The sequence below is a fragment of the Cynocephalus volans genome, chromosome 13, assembly GCF_027409185.1.
Source record: "Cynocephalus volans isolate mCynVol1 chromosome 13, mCynVol1.pri, whole genome shotgun sequence".
NCBI lineage: Eukaryota > Metazoa > Chordata > Mammalia > Dermoptera > Cynocephalidae > Cynocephalus > Cynocephalus volans.
In genome coordinates, this window is record NC_084472.1 from 100,968,679 (window position 1) to 100,988,597 (window position 19,919).

The 19,919-nt window shown below is 47.6% G+C and overlaps 1 pseudogene; it reads left to right on the top strand.

Annotated features, from left to right (window-relative positions):
- The first annotated feature begins 202 nt into the window (after nucleotides 1-202).
- Nucleotides 203-19,919, top strand: part of LOC134361741 (C-myc promoter-binding protein-like) — a 114,179-nt pseudogene continuing 94,462 nt past the window's right edge.

A 19,919-nucleotide genomic window follows, 5' to 3' on the forward strand; every position in this document is an offset into this window, starting at 1 on the left:
CTGCTCTCAAGGGCAAGGTAGGACACTTCACCCCAGATTTAGATTTTATAAATAAGACTTTTGAAAAAAGAAGTTTCTCCACTTGTTTGAATGGGCAACAAATAAGAGCCACCCAGCAGGCCTGTTCAGCCCCAGCGGGGGACTTGTCAGTAGACTATTTATAGTCTCAGGTTGTTGCAGCAATATTGGGCAATAGCTATGCATGGCAGGCGGCACGGCCAGCCTGAGCCACTGCCAGGTGAGTTCCTGTTGGCTTAGGAAGCAAGAGAAGGTGGGTTTGTTTGTCAGTTGAGCAACCTGCTGTTGCCCTGCCTATTCCTAACCCTCTCTCTTTAAACATTAACCATTTCTTAAAACATTTTGTGCTTTGTGTCCAAGGCCAAGGGGGCCCCAAGAGAAAGAGGAAGAGAAAAGATGAGGAGGAGGGAGGGGAGTGTTCCCTCCATCAGCAATCTGTTCATTCCACAGACAATTGTCAGGTGTCTACGGTGACCCAGACACCACCCAAGACTCGGGATTCAGAGCTGAGAGAACATGATTCCCACCCTTAGGGACTCACAGTCTAGTAGAAGTGACAGATGTGTGAAGAGAACACAGGGGAAGGGTAAGCCCAGTACTGTCACCCTGCCTTCTGCTAGGCCTCTCTGTTTTCCAGAGAAGGTCTAATGGGGGAGACAGTTTCTCTGATCAGACATCAGAGACCTGAAAGTTTCTAGGGTCTCTGTTTCCAGGGCAGTGGCTCTCAGATTTTAGAGAGCCGAAACTGACCTGGAAGATGTGTTCAAAAGGCAGCTTCCAGCTCAGCAATCTGTGCCGGTGGCTTTGGGTGGGGCTCAGAGCTCAGCCTTGGTCCACCCGGCCCCCCTGAGGGATTTGGAGGGAGGCAGCCCATGGCCACAAGGGGACGCTGCTGTCCCAAAGGGGGCTGGAGAATCCGAGCAGGCAGTCACCTGCGTCCAGAGCTCCCCGCCACCCGGCTGCCATCACTGGAGGAGGGTGGAAGAAAGAGGAAGAAGAAAGGAAAGAGAGCATTAGAGAGGATTAGGGCTGGGAAATGGAAAAAGAGAAAATGTGGGGTGAGCAAAAGAGAAAAGGGATGCCTCTCTAAGGAGGCAAGTGAATATTGCCAGAGGCCCCGGCACTCAGCTGGCTGGTGTCCACGGATTAGCTATGATTTGGGGTCTTTGTGGTAGACTGGATGACTGACCTAGGCAACACATAGCAATGAAGGGAAAGAAAACTTTGCTAGAGCCTTGGGCATCAGCATCACCTGCAGAACCCAGCCTTGTCCCTGTCATGCCCTGTCTTCCTACAGTCCCCCCACTGCAGCCTGTCGCTGATTCTCAAGCAGTGAGACTGGGTGAAGCTGCTGGCGAGGAAACAGGCCGTTTCAGAGCAGGAGCAGCAGCAGCAGCTTGACACCACCTTCAGTGGCTCCCTGGTGCTTGGCAGCCCCGGCCAGCTGCACCTGCCCTCCCGGGCCTCCAGACTAGTCTACTCTGGGTGGCGGTCGGCTGGCTACCCAAGAGGGCTGCAGCGGAGCCACCCCCACCACGACTGAGCTCCGAGGGCCAGCAGCAGCTTCTGCTGTGAGGCCCCGGGTCCTACCCCTCACCCTGATTGTGTCGAGATGGGCTTCTCTCTTCAACTGGACTTAGGCCCACTTCTGAGCCCCCTGGTGTGTTTAGTCTGACCCTAGCACCGTTCGGTTCTTCTTCAGCATCAGGCAGGGTCTCCTGTGTACCCCGGCTCCGTTCCTAAAGTGCACTCCCGCCCCGGCCATGGACGACCCTTCCCTCGTACTTCAAGCACCTGCTATAGTGTTAGCTTCCCTGTGACTTCCTCCTTTCCCTTTTCCCACCTGGAGACCTTATCACATGATGCTGAACTCTTTGTTCAGATGTGCTCCACCCGCTCGAGTACGAGTGCCAGGGATCTAGTCCCCTGGGAGTCACTACAGCATAATGGTTAGGAACTCAGGCCCACCTGAGTCAGGGTCTCAGCACCGCCGCCCATCAACTGTGAGACCTTGGGGTCCTAAATCTCAGTTTCCTTACGTATAAAATGGGCAAACAATCATATTGACTATTCAGGTTAAATGAGCTAATACTTGGCCCCGTGCCTAGAACACTGTAGCCCTCCATAAATGTTTGTTCTCATTATACATATTCATATTTTCACTTTTACTCTAATCCCCATGGATTTAGTATACAGTAGATGCTCAATGCTGTCTATTGAGCTAGCGATTAAGATACATAACTGTACCACTGCGTCTGTCCATTAGTACATTTTAAGGCACGGGCAACTCAGCATATCCCTTCATGCATCAATATTTCACGATGACTCATCTATGCGAGGATTTGTTTGGAGTGAAATTATCTAAACAAGCTCAGGCGGTCTCTTGTCACTCTCTCCTCTCTTGTGTCCGTCGCTTCAGGGTGCTTTCCTCTCTCCTGTTCCCACCCTTGCATCTGCTGTCCTGCTTCTGAAAAAACAAATCAGAAAATGGTTGTTTAAAAGGACCTTAAACTGAGTGTGAGTCCTCTGGAGGGAAGAGCTACAGAATTCTATCAAGTCTATTATAAGTGTTTGAATTCAGCTTCTCGCCTGTTCATTTGCACCTTGTGAAATGAGGTGGGGAGAACTAAATGACTCTGAAGTCCTTTTTAATTGCAATGGTCTATAATCTCCTTTGCCCATCGCTGGACTTTTAGGCTGAGAAAGGTAAAGCAACTTTAGCAGGCAAATATAATTTAATAACTAATTCCGACTCCCTGATAAGGATAATCCCAGAAAGAAAACAGGTGCAGCCTCTCTGCTTGCTGTGTTTGCTGCTTGTCTTTCCTATAGACCTGCTCGGGACTGCTTGCATGGCTGAGCTCCATGTCTAGAAATTTGGTTTATGTCCTTTTGAGTTCAAAAATTCTGAAAAGATAACAAGGGTGGACTGAGCCCAGAAAGAACTAAGCTTTTCTTAGAGATTTTAATCAAATACTAGACGGTTAAATACAAAGAGAAAATTGTAAAAACCTGAACAGAAGTGACTCCTTTTTGTTAAATCTTTGAATTTAAAAACTTATTCTCTCCTGTAACCCAAAACACATAGCCTACAGCTAATTGCCAGAAAACAATGACTCTTGCTGTGACATTGTACACAAATAATTAGAGAAAAATTATTAACTCAGATGGCCATTCTTTACTAGCTTCCTAACCTGATCTTGTTTGAGACTAACAGGAACTGAACTCATGGAGAATGAAGTATGACGCTGGTCAACTCCCACCCAGGAAACTTCTTGACGATTATCTGAAACACTCAAGCATGTCTGTACATCCCTGCCTGGTCACCATGAGTCAATTTTCCACCACAGACCCCTATAAAACCCTTTGGCAAACCAGGGAGAGGTGGAGATGGTCTTCGAGACATGAGTCCACCATTTCCCCAGCTGCCGGCTTCTTGATTAAAGGCCACCTTTCCTTACACCAACTCTTGTCTCTCAGTCATTGCCTATAGAGCATGAACAAGTGGACCTTTGGGGTCTCGGTAACAAAATGTTTTGTAAAAGTAGGTGAAAAATTAATAACAAATTGTTTATTACCCTTCCTTCCCCTCCATGCAAATCTGACTACAAGCTCTTGCCTACCTACGCGCCTGGAGGCTGCAGGTGGGGCAGGTCTGCTCCCCAGCCCCGCCCTGTGCCTGCAACTCCCTGGCAGTGAGGTGGAGCCCCGCCCCCCCAGCAGCTGGGTCCTGGGCAGTTTTTTGTCCTTGCTGTTCCTCTCTCTCTCACCCAGTGTGGCTTCCTTTCGATCCATTCTTCCTCTTGGGCCCATTGTTTCTCATCCTCTTCTAATCTGTGCTCCGTTTGAAAAGTATTTTTTTAAAAAAAAAATCAAATATACTGCCTCTCCCCCCAGAGACTGTACTAGGCACCCACTGGGCCCTGGCCAGTCCCAACCACTCTGGTCCAACGTTAGCTCTGGCTCCTCCGTCCCACCACCCTTGATGGATCACTGATGATTGGTTATGGGCACGGGTTCCTGTCTCAACATCAAATCCAGAGACATGTAAAAGTGCTAAATGAACCAGCCACTCAATGAATGTGCCTTGAGCTTCATCTGTGTGCCATTAAGCACTACAGAAGGTGCATGGGTAGAAAATGCTGTCGACCCAGGGGAAGAAGTGACCAGCTCTGTCCCGGGGGAGTCAGGGAAAACTTTGCAGGTAAAGAAAGGAGAGAATGTAGGGTGTATATTGGAGGCAGCATGACCTATGCAGGCAGTGGGGGGAGCACCCCAGGATCTGGAGCACAGCACGTATGGCTGGAAAGTGACGGGGGATGATGTTGTGAAGGGAGGCAAAGGCATTTAGACTTGATCCTGTTAGCAATAGCATAATCATCGGAAAACTCAGCAAGGAACTGAAAAATAGTACGAGTTTTTGGTCTTCCAATCTGAATCAACCTGTTCAGCCAGCATCCTAGGAGTATTCGAGTAATTACAGGTGAAACGTGAGAAGGGATCAGTAGGAGAAACACCCACAAAGCAAGCAGTGGTGCACTCCTGACCTGCAGAAGCTGCTGTAGAAAGTAGGAATATAATTATCCCAAATCTGCAGCTTACAGGAACCAACTAGCATAACCCTCCAGCAACCTAACTTCTTTTACTGCACTCCTAGAAGGCAATCAGCTCAGCTTCCTACAATTTCTTTATGTTACAGTGAGAAATGATAAATAATAGGATTTCTGCAAAAGTGCTTTGTAACACAGAGAATGCTCTACAAAGGGGTTGAAAATTATCATTGAGTGTTCCAACCAGGATGCACGCCTACTCAGATACCCTCCTGGGAGGAAGTCATTCCCTTCAACTTAACTTTCAGGCAGAAACACAGGCAAGTGAGAAAGGATGGGTGCAGCCAATCAGAGCAGCCAAATCAAATTTGGTGACAATATTACTGTCGTTGTTCAGGGATTTAATAACCTTAAGGCCGTGAAGATAAAGCATGTTTTTCGGCATGTTTTGGGGGGAAATATCGGGTTAATTAAACTGGTTAACAACAGCAGGGCTTTGCAGAGCCTTTAATACACCAATGATTGCTGTGAATTCAAAGAATGTGTTTGTATACAGCATTTCTCAACGTGACTCACAAATCCCCTTCTATTTCCTGGTCCACACTGCCGAGAGGACCTCCAAGAAATGTTAGAGTGCACTCTCTGTCCTGTATTTCAAGAGGAAGATGCCAGTTTCCGGGGGCATCTGGAGGTAACCTATAAGGCAGGAATTAGTAGAAACAGCAGCACCAGGAGCTCCCGCCATGCAAGGCCATTGCCTGCCCTCCCTGCCCTCTCCTCCGCTGCTAGGCCTACCCCGTGGCCTTGGGTCTGACCTGAGGGGCCTCCCTGGGGCTCTCACCTAGGACCTGCCCTGCTTCCCATCTGCCCCATCCCATGTGACCAACTCTTTGTTAGCAGCCCTGACTAGTAGCCTCATCCCTACCTCCTGATTGTTCCCTTGGCTTGACATCTTTAAATCCTGGCCTGGAGCTTATTATAAGAACTCAGCACAAAGAGCCCAAGGCTACGTAGTCAATATTCTCTCATGCTTGTAACACTGGCTTATGAAATATCACTTTCTTTCCTCAATTTTTTTTGGGGGGAGGGTTCTTTCCGGACCCTATTTGCCCTATGACCGACCTCTCGTCATTGGCAAACATTTTCATGAACATTATGTGTGCTGTCTAGGGTTCAAGTGGTTTTCACTCTTTGTAATGCTTTCAGAGTCACCTGCACCAAGTGCTTCTCACAGGTGGTCACGTTGCGGAAAGCAGCGTTGAACGGGAGCACTTTCCCCTTTTTATGAGAAGAACTATATTTTCCTGGTCTGGCCCTTTGGGGTTTTGGTTCCTGGGCCTCTGACCCTCTAGAGTTACCCCTGAGTCCTCCTTGTAAAGCAAAAAGACAGGTGATTTCTGAAACCATATGATAACTTTTAAAAGTTAAATCTCCAAACTTTCCTTGGACTAAGAAACCGTCCTCCAACATCAAGCTTTACCTTGATCACTATTAGTTTTGTTCAAGTTAAATATGTCTTTCTGGTTTTCCCTCCCTTCACTAAAATTCTTAGTTACTATTAGAAGCCTCATTTTACTCAAAATAATACAATTTCTTCCATGCTGGTATCCATTTGCCTGGCTCCTGGGGCTCTCATGCTTCAGGCCTATATTTCCAGCTGCTTTTGGAAAAAAAATCTCTCTGGAGGCCCTATAAGCTTGTCAAATTCAGCCTGCGCCTGTCCAGAAGTAGAGCACATTTTCCTCCTTCAACCTGCCTCTTCCATGGCTGTCCTTAACTTAATCAAGACACACGGTAGCCTTTCTACAGTTGAACAAGCTCAGGTCCTCCCAGTCTTCGTGTTGTCTTCTTTTTTCCTCATTCCATCAGTCTAATCCGATCTAGGTTAAAGTTTGTCTATTCTGTATCAGTAATTCCTCTAGCATGAATCTCTCTCTCTCTCTCTCCTTTTTTTTTTTTTTTTAAGCAAGCAACACTTTATTAAAAGGAGACATAAATAGAGGGGGTAGCTGCAGAAAAGCTCCAAGAGGAGCTGTTCAGGGTCCTTTACAGGGAAAGGGGCTAAGGGTGCCGGCCAGCGTAGCATTCTGCACCTCTGGAGGTGGTCCATCCTGTTCTTCTGGTCGTGTCAGAGGCACCTGCATGAATCTCTTTCTCTTCCTCCCTTCTGCCATCACCAGCTCTTTTCCTCTCTTTTCTGGACTGTTGGATAACCTCTTTGGTGGTCTTCCTTTGTCCTCCTCTAAATCCTTCTCCTTAGCAGCAAGAAAGACTTCAGCAGTGAATACTCCCCACCCCACCCATAGCCCATTCTAGCACCAGGTCCTCACCAGCAGGGCAAGGTGCAACTGCAGCCGGATCATCCCTTCCAGAGAAGGGCTACGGGTCACTGTGGACCTGGACCAAGTAACTCCAACTGCTCCTTCAGCTGCTCGGCCTAAATCATAGGGGCTTCCTACAAAGGACCTACAACCATGTTCCCATGGCTCTGGGAATTCCTATAGGTTCTAACTCTGGCCTAGTTTCCTTCATACCAAGGTCTTCTTCTCTGCCTGTCCTCTGAAGAGTAATGGCCCAGTTGAACTCTCTGTTGTGTTTTGGAGGTTGCTTCTTGGCTCCCCCTAGGTATCATGCTCTACTAACCACAGGCAAGCCCCAGACAGCCCAGGTGACTAGGACACTGCAAGCCAGCCCAGGTCCAGCACTGTGGCCTTCCACTGGTTGAGCAGTGGGTCCAGGTGGGACTTCCAGTGCCAACACTAAAATCTATGAGGTTTGCGAAGTGAAGTTTGCCAGCAACCTCTTGGAGTCCATAACAAATATTTCTAGTTTTTTCATTCATTGAGTCATCCAACAAATATTTATAGAGAAATTGCCAAATGCCAGATATATTCCGTGGTGTTGGGGTTACAGCAGAGAAGATGTCAGACAAGGCCCTTGCTCTGGGAATCTGTATTCTAGCACAGGAAGGAAAGAGACAACATACTTGTTAACTCCTACATAGCATTAATAATTGTAGATGGTTTTAAATGTCTGAAGACAATTAGCCATACAATATGTAAGTGACTGAAAGTGAAGGGCTATTTTAAACAAAATGCTCAAGGGATTGGCCTCTGAGAACACCACATTTAAACAAAGATCTGAATGACAAGAAGAAGCCAGTATGCCAATTTTGGTGGCCAAGGTGTGCCAGGTAGAGACCAGCAAAACCCAAAGGTGGGAATGAACTTGCATGTACTTGAAGAGCAGAAAGCAGACCGGTGTGGCTGGGCTTGGTGAGAAAAGAGGTGAATGAGAGGAAATTGGGTCAAACAGGAAGACAGACCAGTCTGCGTCAGGCTTTGGTAAGTCTGCATAAGATACTTGCATTTCCCTGTGAGAGCAACAGGAAGCCATGCTCTGCACACCCAGAAAAGAGCCACACTGGAGGCCACGGTGAATGAAGGCCTGTCTTCAATCCTGCTGATTGTAGGGGGGGGGCAGGGGGGGGGAACCTCTGCCCTGAGGGAGTGAGGATGCCACGTTTCTCAGATGTCCACAGCCTGGGGCTGATTTCTTGATGGGATGCCTGGCTCCTGGGGCTAGGGAGGAGTTCAAAGAAGAAGGAGACTAAATGGATCCAGGAGGGAATGAGCAGAGACCTGATGTTCTTTAAGTAAGTGATCCTAGAGAGGAGTGGGTTAGAGGGGTAGATAGGTAGAGGGCTGCAGGATTCAGGGAACTAAGACAATGCTATTGCAGCCTCAAGACAGAGGCAGGGTTGTGGGTTGCAACAACAGAATTGTCCTGAAGAAGCAAAAATACTCAATGCATTGGACTGAATGTCTGTGTCCCCCAAAATTCATATGCTGAAACCCGAACCCCCAGTGTAATGGTATTTGGAGGAGGGGCCTTTGGGAGGTCATTAGAGCATGAGGGTGGAGCTCTCATGAATGGAATTAGTGTCCCTATAAGAAGAGGCCAGAGAGCTGTCTCACTCTTTCCACCCTGTGAGGATACAAAGAGAAGTCCACGGTCTGCAGCCTGGACGGGGGCACTCACCCAAACCTGACCACGCTGGACTTCCAGTCTCCAGAGCTGTGAGAAATAAATTTCTATTGGTTACAAGTTACCCAGGCTGTGGTACTGTGTTATAACAGCCTGAATGGACTAAGACATCCACATTAATCCCTAGCAATCCCTGGACATTCCATACTATTCATTCTCAGCTCTGCTCTCCTGAGACTTTTACACAAGTCTGTAAAAATAAACGTAAGAATGACACCCTGATATTTATGCAGGGTGGGTCCAGAAGAGCCCAACATGCTAATAGTATAATTCCCAGCCCCAGGCAGAATGGCCTCCTTGACCTTTGTAACGGCCTAATAAGCAGATCTCCCTTGAGAAGGGCTTTCTCCTTTCACGATTGTTCTCTTTCTTGCTTGGTCGTTTTACCTTTGCTAATATGCAATGATGAAAAAGAAAAAAACAACTTTACCAAATAGAAGGTACTTTGAAAGTGCTAAGACTGCTCAGTTCTCTGACAGGCCTGGCTGCCTTGGCCCACACTGAGGCTTTAGAATAAAATTAGGACTGGATGAAGGATGAATGGGTCCAGTCTGTCTCCCCAGAACTCTGCAGTGTGGATGGGGCCAGAGTCATCACTCGCTTGCTTCATAAGCACGAATAGAGTGTCTTTCATTCAAAGATCCCAGGACACTTTACAGCTGCTAAAATGATCCTAAGCAAATATTTGTAGCCACACAGTACAGGTGGGCATATGGAGGCACCAAGAAGATTGGCCCAAATCCCAAGAGTCAAGCATGCAAGCAGAACCAGAATCCAGGACCTGAGCCAGTTCAGAGCTCTGTCTGCAGGATTGGGTATGGCAAAAAACTGGTGGGGATTCATGACTGAGAAGAGTCATGATCCAGCAAGTGTGGGGTCCACAGTACCAGCTGGTGGTGTGCCAGCCACTTCCTGGACCAGTGCCTCTCAGGCACATGGGCAAGGTGGCTTGGCGACCTGCAGCCCTGGGTGGTTAGGGAGCTTTAATAATGAAAGGCCTTTGATTAGACTGACAGTGTCTGTTAGACTGAGCATATGCAGCTGAGTGTTTTCTGTGTTCCTGACAAATTCACTTTACAGCTTCAATTAAGCTCATTTCCTACATGCTAGGGCCAAAAAGGCAAACAGACAAAACGATCCTATGATCCTGTTGCCAAGATAAGGGTGCATGCAATACGGTCTCCCTGCCGCAGGCTGCTGGCTGGGGTCTGGAGGGTGGGGGCAAAGTCAAGATTAAAGAGTAAGCTTTGATGTGGCCCTTCAGGATGGAGGCTGTCCCCTTCTTTTTGCTGCTGACCTTAAAATAAACACACCTCTAACACAACGTAGAGCTGTGATTAGGACACTGGGTCAACCTTTTCGATAGACAAGGCAGGGAGGACTTGGGAGGAAGGAAAGGAAAAAGAGAAAATAAAAATGCATCCAAGACTCACGAGGGGCTGCTGCCCCATGTGGTCCTTGTAGGCTGGCCTGTCCCAGGGTGTCTCCCAAGGGTCAGAGCTAAACAGAGGCCTCCCCAGATGCCAGGAACTCAGCACAGCTGCAGGGCTCACAGGAAGCCTCCGACACGGCCTTGGGGAGGTCAGGGGACATTTTGACAATACAGAACAGTAGTTACAAATTCAAGTTCCCACTCCTCCACTGACTAGCTTTGGGGTCTTGAGAAAACCACATCATCTCTTGCCTCATTTTTCTGGGCACAAATAGTAAGTACGTGACAGGGTGGGCAGGAGGAGGTTGATAAAGTAAAGCACTTAAAATGCGGCCTGGTCTGTACTCAGAGCTCAATAAATGTCAATCGTTATTATGGTTATCTAGCAAACCCACAGTACCCAGAACTTATTAGATTTCTGGCCTCTCTTTAATTCAGGTCCAACTCACTCTTGGGTCCAATTTAACTTGGGAGTTACGTCTCAGGCTTATTTGCCAAATTAAAGGACTTTGGCCAAAAGACCACCTTTGTTGCAGGTGAGGAAGGAAACCAGGCTGTGCTGAGCAGTCCCCTCGTCACTGACACTTTTCTCAGCCTCAGTCACGACCGGCCCTGGGTAAAACCGAGAGGCCAAGTTTGCTTACGTTGAGCACCCCTGTCTAGCACCCCTCCATCCCAGGCCCACCCAGGGTCTGTGACCCTGGAAACCCCAAGAGCAGGGGCGTTGGCACAGCCTCCCCGCATCAGTCAGTGGATGGAGGATTTGCCCACCAAGGGAGCAAGCAGGGGCCAGGGGCCGGCTCAGCTGGTGAGGAGGAGCCAGGCAGACAATCAGTGGCAGGGGTGGGCCTCAGTGCCACACTTCCTCTGCACTGGTCCCGGGCAGTGGAAAAGCATCTCCTACACTGTAAAGGCCTCCCCACCCATGTCAAAGGACAGCATTATGTGACTGATCCTACTTTCCATTCCAAAGCCAGTTGTCTAATATCTACACAGCAGCCAAGAGAACAAAGAAAGCCAAAGAGATCTGGGTTTGCCGCCGCCTCTGTGGCTGACACGTGTGTGACCTTAGACAAGTTCCAGTGCCTCTCAGAGCCCAGCTTCCCCCCCCTGTGAGGTCCCCAGAGAGCAGGGTCTCTGAAGGGACTGAAAGTGATAAGGCAAACCAAGTGCCCATAGCAGACAGAGAGACAACCCAGGTTTTTTCCCTTCTCTCTGATAAAGACATAGGGTACAATTTTTACACAGAAATGTAACTTCATAAAACTAGAAAACAGGACTGTGGCCTGAGGGAAGCCTTCAGTAGTAAATTATTTTCATAGCATTTTGACTCTCCTCAAAGACTGGGCAGAGGGAATATCTGTTTCAGTGTGGTTCTGCCTTTAGCAGCAGCAGCTTGCAAAAAGTGGGGCTGGGAAATGTTTTCGATGTGCAGAGCTTTTTTTGTTGACCTAGGTCCTGTCTCTATGGGCTCCAGCCGGTGGGAGCCTCCAGGTGTGGGCTGAAAGGCACAAGGGCTTTGGCCAGGAAGCCAAGGGCTCCCGGAGACTCAGCGCCGGCTCTGTGTGTCGGCTGGAATGCTTCCCACGTGATCAGTGAGCAGCAGAAAAGCCACCCACGGGCCAGAGAATGTGGGGGTGTCCAGGAACCGTCAAGTCCCCTTGACATGGCCAGCGCTCCTGATGGCTTCTCATGTGTCCCCTTGCCAGACTGGACTAGCAGCTGTTGAGACACTGTTTTCGAATCTCCTACGCCCTGGCAGCCAGTCGCCAGCATCTGTCAGACGTGGGAGTGAGAGTCTGTGGAGGTGCTTGGATTTATGACTCCACAATCAATTCGGTGGGTACCTCTCTGTGCCTGACCTTTTCTCCTCCTGCTTCAGTTGTACGAACATCACCACCTCATGGACAGACCTACTCACTACAGGGTAACATTGATTTTTGATTTTTTTTTCCCCAGTCACTATTCTCCAGGAAAATGAACCTTCCTCCTGACATCCACTTCAACCCGGTAGGACTGTAGGGATACAGAGGTGAGAATAGCTCAGGAAAACATCCACAGGGGGTGGGAGCAGACTAGAACCACAGTATCAGACGCCATGTGTAGCATAGACATAGACGGTGGACATGTGTATGCTATTTATACATATGAAATACGAATGGCATATGAGGTATACACAGTTGTCCCTCAGCATACATGGGGGATTGGTTCCAGGACTCCCCACGGATCCCAAAATCCATGGATGATCAAGTCCCTGATATAAAATGGCCTAGTATTTGCATATAACCTATGCACATCCTCCTACATACTTTGAATCATCTCTAGGTTATTTATAATACCTCGTACAATGCCTGCACATCACTTCATTTCTGTGGATTCAACGTCCTACTTGGCATGCAACAAATTCAAGTTTTGATTTTTAGAACTTTGTGGAATTTTTTTTTTTCCAAATATTTTCCATCCATGGTTGATTGAACCCATGGATATGGAGAGCTGACCGTGTGTGTGTTTGTGTGCATGTGTGCATGAGCTCTAGCTAATCCGCATTCACCATATCTATTGGTATTTTAAACATATGAATATATTACATAGTATATATATTAAATATATAAATATGTGTTTAATTAAGCTTGTAATACACACACACACACACACACACACACACACACACACACACACACACACACACACACACACACACACACTACATAGTTATTCCCAGGCAGCCTTGACGTCTAACCTGAATGCCCCTTTCTGCCTGTCACATACTTCTCAGGCCACAGACTTTACACTTTCTTCTCCATCCTGATGTATATTTTAATTTGATTTCATCAGAGATAAAAATGACTCAGCCTCTGGCCCACAGGAAGCATATCGGTAAAACGGGCTACTGTTGGGCATTAATAACACACACAGGACGCCTAGCCCAGTCCTGGCATAGGCAGGAGTTTAATATATGGTGAGGGCAGTGGTGGCGGCCAATGGGTGACAAGGCTGGGCTTGCTCTTGCAGAGCTGTGGTCTTAGAGAGTACACCGTGCCCAAGGTCGATCCCACTCAGGAACACGCCACAGTCCTTGCCCCCTGGAAGCCACATGGTTCACAGTCCTGACCTCAGTTAGTTGGATGCGTGAGCTAATCAGAGCCTGGTAATGTATTCCGCTGCGGATGGTGGTTTGGCATTGGAAAGAAGATGGGGAGGCAAAGGCGTATTTGCAGCCTGGTTATTGGACAAAGAATGGAGTGAAACTGGAGTTCATGGGGCCTCTCAGCATTGCTGAGTGTCCAAACAGGATTCGCCCCCTTGCACAAGTCCCCTGTACACCTTAAGTAGCGATTTCATCATGCTAATGAGAACAATCACGGGCACTTCCACCTCACTCACTCTACCCTGAGTCTGCACCAGGGACCCTGAAAGGAGGTCAGAAGCCACTCCACCCTTCTAAGAACTTTCATTCATTGCTCAGTTCTCTCTGTTTGGTTAGCAGCTGAGACGTTACCAGGCCAAACAGCTTATGCAATCTGCTAACCAGCCCAGAGTAACACGCAACAGTACAGTGTGGTAGAGAAAACGCCCACACCCAGAGACCAAATGTGCAGGTTCTTGTCTCTCCCTGACATTCTCGGGCCTCGTGGACTTGTCTAAGGCTGTGACTTGATCATGACTCAGTTTCCTCACCTGTCCAGTGAGGAGGTTGATCTCAATGAACCTTTCATTCCCTTTCCCGGTTAACATTCTCTGATCCTCAATTTAAAAACTATAAAAAGGCTGAAGTAACTGATGATGATAATCCTGCTAGAGATGTTAGAACGACACAGAGAATCCCAGACAGCAGAAAATCAAGAAAGCATTTGTGTTTGATTCAGAAATTCAGATTTACCATCCTATGTGTCATATCTAAATACTGATTGTTTTGCAGAGAACAGGGTGGGTCTTGAGATATTAACAATTAATGTTAACAGCAGTTTGCATTCTGTGACCACTAGTGGTGGTCAGCCAAGGGAGGACAGACTAAGTCCCTGAGAGATTAGAGAGAGTCATTCGCTGGCTTGGCAGTGAGCTGTCGAGGGCCTGAATTCAGCCCTAACTCTAGAGGATGCTGCGGAGTAGCTCTTCTCTAATTTAGTGTACGTTCCACTCATGGGCTATCGTTCAGTGGCTGTGGGGTGGGACCCAAGACTCTGCATTTCTAACATGTTCCTAGGAGAAATCAGATATAGGTGTGCGGGAAGACAGGTGTCCTACAGCGTTTCCTGCGGGGTGTTGACTGAGGGGTCCAGATTTTAAATGCAATTGCAGTTTAGAGGAGAGGGACAACCACAGATGCCAGAGAGGGAGTCACAGCTTTCAGAAGAGGAAGGAGAGACCAGTCTGAGAGTAGAATGTTGCTGTGGTTAAGACCTTTGTGGATGATTGAGAATAAGCTGTTACAGGAAAAGGAAGGAGAACGAAAGGGTTTTATAGATGTCAGGAGCTGAGCGTTATGATGACTGCGGAGCTATTAAAATGCAGCCATGGCTCTGCCATATGGAGACCTTCGTCTCAGGGCTCTGGCTTTTCTGTCCTCTGAATTGAGGTTTGCCTTTGACTTAATGGAACAATTTTCTCCTGGTGCCACAATAGTCATTTCATCCCAAGATGGACTGTAATGTGAACTGGTCTTTTTCCATTTCACGTCCCAAACCGCAGCACAATTAGTTTCTAAATAAATGTCAATGGCTTCTGTGGGAGGCTCTGAATGCAAGGCTGGGACGTCAGTGGCCAGCCACAGAGAAAGTCTGTGTTGCTTGTTCCCTAAAAGGATTCAGCCGTTCTGATCATACCCACCAAGAACAGACGCCCTGCGTTTCCTGAGAGCTAACAGTGCTGATGAGTGCTCATCGGACAGTGCTGATGCAAAGTAGTCTAAAAGACAAAAAGAAGACAGAGTTTGTTTTAAACATCGCTACATGTTTAAAGGTAGACACAGATCACCCCTGCCCCAAAACAGATGTGCATGCTTCTGTGCACACATGATCTTTCTGTCCTAATGGACTCCGATCATATGTAACGTGAGGACAGATGTCATGTGTTGAATTGTGTCCCCCCAGAATTCATATGTTAAATTTCTAACCCCCAGAACCTCACAATGTGGTCTTGTTTGGAAATAGGGTCATGGCTGCTGTAAGCAGTTAAGATGAGGTTTTAACTTACTGGAAATGATGCCCTTAATCTAACGTGACCGGTGTCCTTATAAAGAGAGGACATTTGGACACAGAGACAGACATGCCCACAAGAAGAAAAAGAAGACAGAGGTCAGGGTGACGCATCTACAAGCCAGGAATGACAAAGATTGCCAGCAGCCACCAGAAGCCAGGAGAGGGGCCTGGAACAGATTCAGCCTCACAGAGCACAGAAGAAACCAACCCTGCCGACACCCTGATTTCGGACCTCTGACCTCCAAAACTGTGAGACAATAAATTTCTGTTGTTTAAGCCACCCAGTCTGTGGTATTCTGTTATGGCAGCGCTAGCCAACAAGACAACAGATGGGTAATAAAATCAGGTACCAATAAAATTAAGTCATTATGTATATGGTCTTGGGAAAAGTCTTTGAACCTGTGTAAAATGAAGAAATAGGAGCAACTGGTTAGTGAAATCCCTTACAGGCAAAGCATTCTGAGATTCTATGAAATTCTAGTGTATTGGTCAATTTAATGCCATTTTGTGGATAACGCCTGGAAAGTGGGGGCTGACAAACAGCAGCTGTACCCAGAAGGGGCAGCAGGAGACAGGGCTCAGTGTAGTAGCAACAAAACCAGAGTACCACATAACCAGCAGAACCTCAGCCCCGTGGGAACCTCACTACTAAACAGAGACTGGACGGTGCCTGGGCCAGCAGGGGACAAGCTGGGCATGGCCACGGGCTCCTCCTCCTGCACCAGGGAGGGAAAGCCCGGCAGCAGGCCAGTGTGGGAGCAGCGCTTCCGGAGTCAGACTAGGAGGCCCAGCCTGAGTGTCTGTCCTCCCGGGTTGGCAGTAAGCAAAGGGCTCGTAGGACCACCTGACAAACCAGGTAGGCGATCTCGTGGCTGTTCGGAACATTTGTCGAAGGAAACCCTGGCTGTATGGGAACCCAGAGCCACTGTAACTTGAGTGTGAAAGGAAATGTGACTTCACACTGTAGTCACTGGCAGGCGGCACATGGGCATTCAGGTTCCACGCTCACCTCTGAGCTGGACAGAGCAGGGGCCATGTCGTGCCTGTCCGTGACTGTCCGCCCTCGTCAGTGCCTCGCACACCAGAAAAGCTGAACGTGTTGCACGAAAGAAGGACACTGAAGTAGGAATTTGTTCTAGGCATAGAGAAAACTATTAGCCAACTTAGTGATTAGGGCCACGTTACTCTTCAAGAGTCGACTTTAATCAGCTATTTGTTTGAATTACTTTGTTGTCATTATTACATCGGTTATGTGACTTGGTGCTTCCTGGTGAAGAACAACACGTGTGATTACAAAGGTCAACTTACAGCTCAAGTGTCTGAATGGAGGAACGGAGGCAAACTCTCCCATGTCAGCGACATCCGTCAGCAAATACCAACCAGGTCTCAGATACACGCAAGGCACTGTGCTAGACACTTGCAGTCAAGGTGCATGGGCACAAGGAAAGTGGCCAATGATTACTCTTCAGAATAGTACAGTAAGTAGAGCCCTGTGACCCCCGAACTGTCCTTGATTTTCTGTTTTTGTACGCAGGCTTTTTCCTCTTCCAGGAATGCCCTGACTTACAGAATATCTCTCATCCTTCAAGACCTGTCTCTCAAATTACCTTATCTACCCCCTTCCCCCAGATCTGATGGATGGAAACATCCCTTCCCCTGTTTACCCGCAACTCACTTCAAGGCTCGCATAGAACTTCTGTTCTATCTTGTATTCTAGCTAATGGCTTTTTGTCTTATCTCTTTCACTAAAGTGTATGAGCCCCAACATAGGAGGTTGAATAGTTTCCCGCAAAATTCATGTCTACCTGGAACCTCAAAATAGGCGACCTTATTTGGAAACAGGATCTTTGCAGATGTAATTAAAGATCTCAAGTTGAAATAATAGTGGATATAGGGTGGGCCCTAAATCCAATGACTGATGTTTTTATAAGAGAAAGAAAAGAGAAATTTGGACACAGAGGGACACAGAGAAAAGACTGCTTGAAGACAGAGGCAGCGATTAAAGCTAAGTGACCACAAGCCAAGGAACACCAGGGACCACCAGAAGCTGTAGTAACGAGAGGTGAGGAAGAAGCCTCCTCTAGAGCTTTGGCAGGAGAATGGTCCTGCTGACACCTCGATTTCAGGCGTCTGGCCTGCAGAACTGTGACCAAATAGATTTCCAATGTTTTAAGCCACCCAGTGTGGTAATTTATTAACAAATACAGTTGAATATAATCTATGACTTACCTTGATAGCTCCTCGAAGTTGCCCATAAGCATTTGTGAAATTGAAAGTACTACTTTTCTACATTGCAAGTCATTCATCTCAGCTTTTCTTTAACCATTATAGCTAAAGAAGCATTTGCTAAAAAAAAAAAAAAAAGCATATAGCACCATACAAAGATAAATTATATTAATTAGTTATGCTTTCCCTAACTTGTGCCCTGGGAGGTATGCATGACTTCTGGAAGCAAAGGAACCAAGCAACATGCCTTGACTCTGGGTGTGAGCCATGGTCTTGCTGATACAAACATCTAAATGAAGCCCCTGACTGCCGGGAGGGAGCCCCATACTCACAGTGGGAGGAGACCTATGGAAGAATCTAGATCCCCTCTCTGTATCCCTGAGTAACAGAGAGAATCTGAAGTTTCTAGATCTCTAGTTGGCCCCTTGAAGGGCATTAGGACAAGATGTGGTTTCACCAAATGCTGCACAAGACACACCCAAGAATTTGGAGTCAAGGATAACTTTATGTCCAGGTAGAATAGACTTGGTCATAATTTGGGGGTACCTGCCTGAGAGATCTCCCCAGTGGGCACAGGAGTTGGAAGGTGAGGGTTGGATCTTCAATTCTTTGGGTTAAGCTCTCCATTCCACCTGTATTTCATGCCTAACCATCTTTGGGACATCTGCTCAGAGAGCCCTCAATTTTCTAGGTGTTCTTGATTTATCAAATAATACTTGTCATAGCTAACATACATTGAGCACCTACCCCCTGCCAGGAATTGTACATATTAAGCACCTTACATACATTAGATCACCAAAGCAGACCTACAAAATATGTATTTAAATCTCCATTTTACAGATGAGAAAACTTGAGCATGGAGCGGTGAAATAACTCACTCAAGGTCATGCAACTAGTCAGTTATGTTGGTCTCAAGCCTAGTCATTCTGCCTCCAAGGCCTCGGCTGCTAGCCCAAGCTAATATTGCTTTTCCAGGGGTCTCTCTGACTTACTGAAGGCATGAGTGATCAGGGGGGTCTTCACCACAGGAGGAAGAAGGAAAGTGCAAGGGAAGAAGTGGAAGGCTGCCTCCAAAGACCAGCTTCATGATTTCTTTCACATCTGCCCTGCCCTGGGATACATGAGGTTTGTTTAAAGCAGAGTCATTTAGGAACTTAGTGGTAGCTGGATGCTTTAGCTCAGTGAGCCCCTAGGCACCTGCTAGCCCTGTTTCCTGCACTGAGAACACATTGCACATCCCCTTAGGTTTTTTTGTGTCGGAACCGGAATGTGACTCAGGGCAAACTCTGCACTACTTCACTTTGCCGAGCCTCTCCCAGGTGTCCTGGCCGACCAACATGAGGAAGCTTTGCATCTAGGAATTAAATCTGCAGCTGGAGAGGCAGACGAAACTCCCGTGGTGGGCACATGGGGAGGCCACACTCATCCTCTTGAGCCTCCTGCTTCTGTCTTTGTGCTCATTCTGACTTAAACTTCTGCCCTTGTTGTCCAGCTCTTCCCACTCATGAATATTTGTGTGATGGATGCAATGTTATTTTTCCATTATTGTCACAAACCGGGGGCAAATCACTATCTCAGCTGATACTGCTCATAAATTATTACATCAGCTGCTCTACAATTCCATAGTCACGCCTTTCCCCAGGTCCCTCAAGAATAACAAGCAAGAAAAGCCTGGCAAGATTTCCACATTTCCATCCAGAATCTGCCAGCACAGGGCCATTCCTTCGACTTCTTGCCTCAGTGGCATTTCCTGGAGTTGCAAGTTATTTAATACTTACATGGTGACATCTGATCTTTATTTCTATTGTCCCCCGATGGCCACTGGAGCTCTCTCATTCAAACATAAGTTGTGGGAAGCCAAAGAGAAGGCAGTTACCCTGCAGGGCACCACACAGCTGTGCTTCTTAGTATTTACCCAAATGCTTCCAAGAATAAAAGCAATTGTCTCAGCTATTTTGAGAAAGCAAACTCCATTGTAACCTCCTATGATGCTGAGTGCTGGGGTCCTATAAAGTGTTCTAGAATGGCATTGAGACACTCCTTTCCCAGCCTGGGCATCCCAGTACGGGGTTGTGCACTCAGCGGTGTGGATCACTGGTGGTTTTACTGGCAGGGCTGAGGTGGTGTTCCCAGGGTGGACGCAGGTACAATGGGCAATGCCATTTAGGAAGCAGCCCTGGTCCTTCCAGCAGGACAGGAACACGTGTTGCTTCCATGTGAACTGGACTCTTTAGGTGGATCTGGGCCTGTTGTGCACTGCCACCTTGTCCTTGATCTGGAGGGCAGCAGTTTGCTCCATCATGGGCATTACTGGATCTTTGGTGGCACTCGTTTAAAAATCCTGTGCTTTGGAGTTGGAAGGGAGAGCAGAAATATTCTACCCCTTACAGAGGAAGTATCTCAGAGGCCTGGCTGTGTAGCAACAGATCGGTATCGAGGCGTAGAATG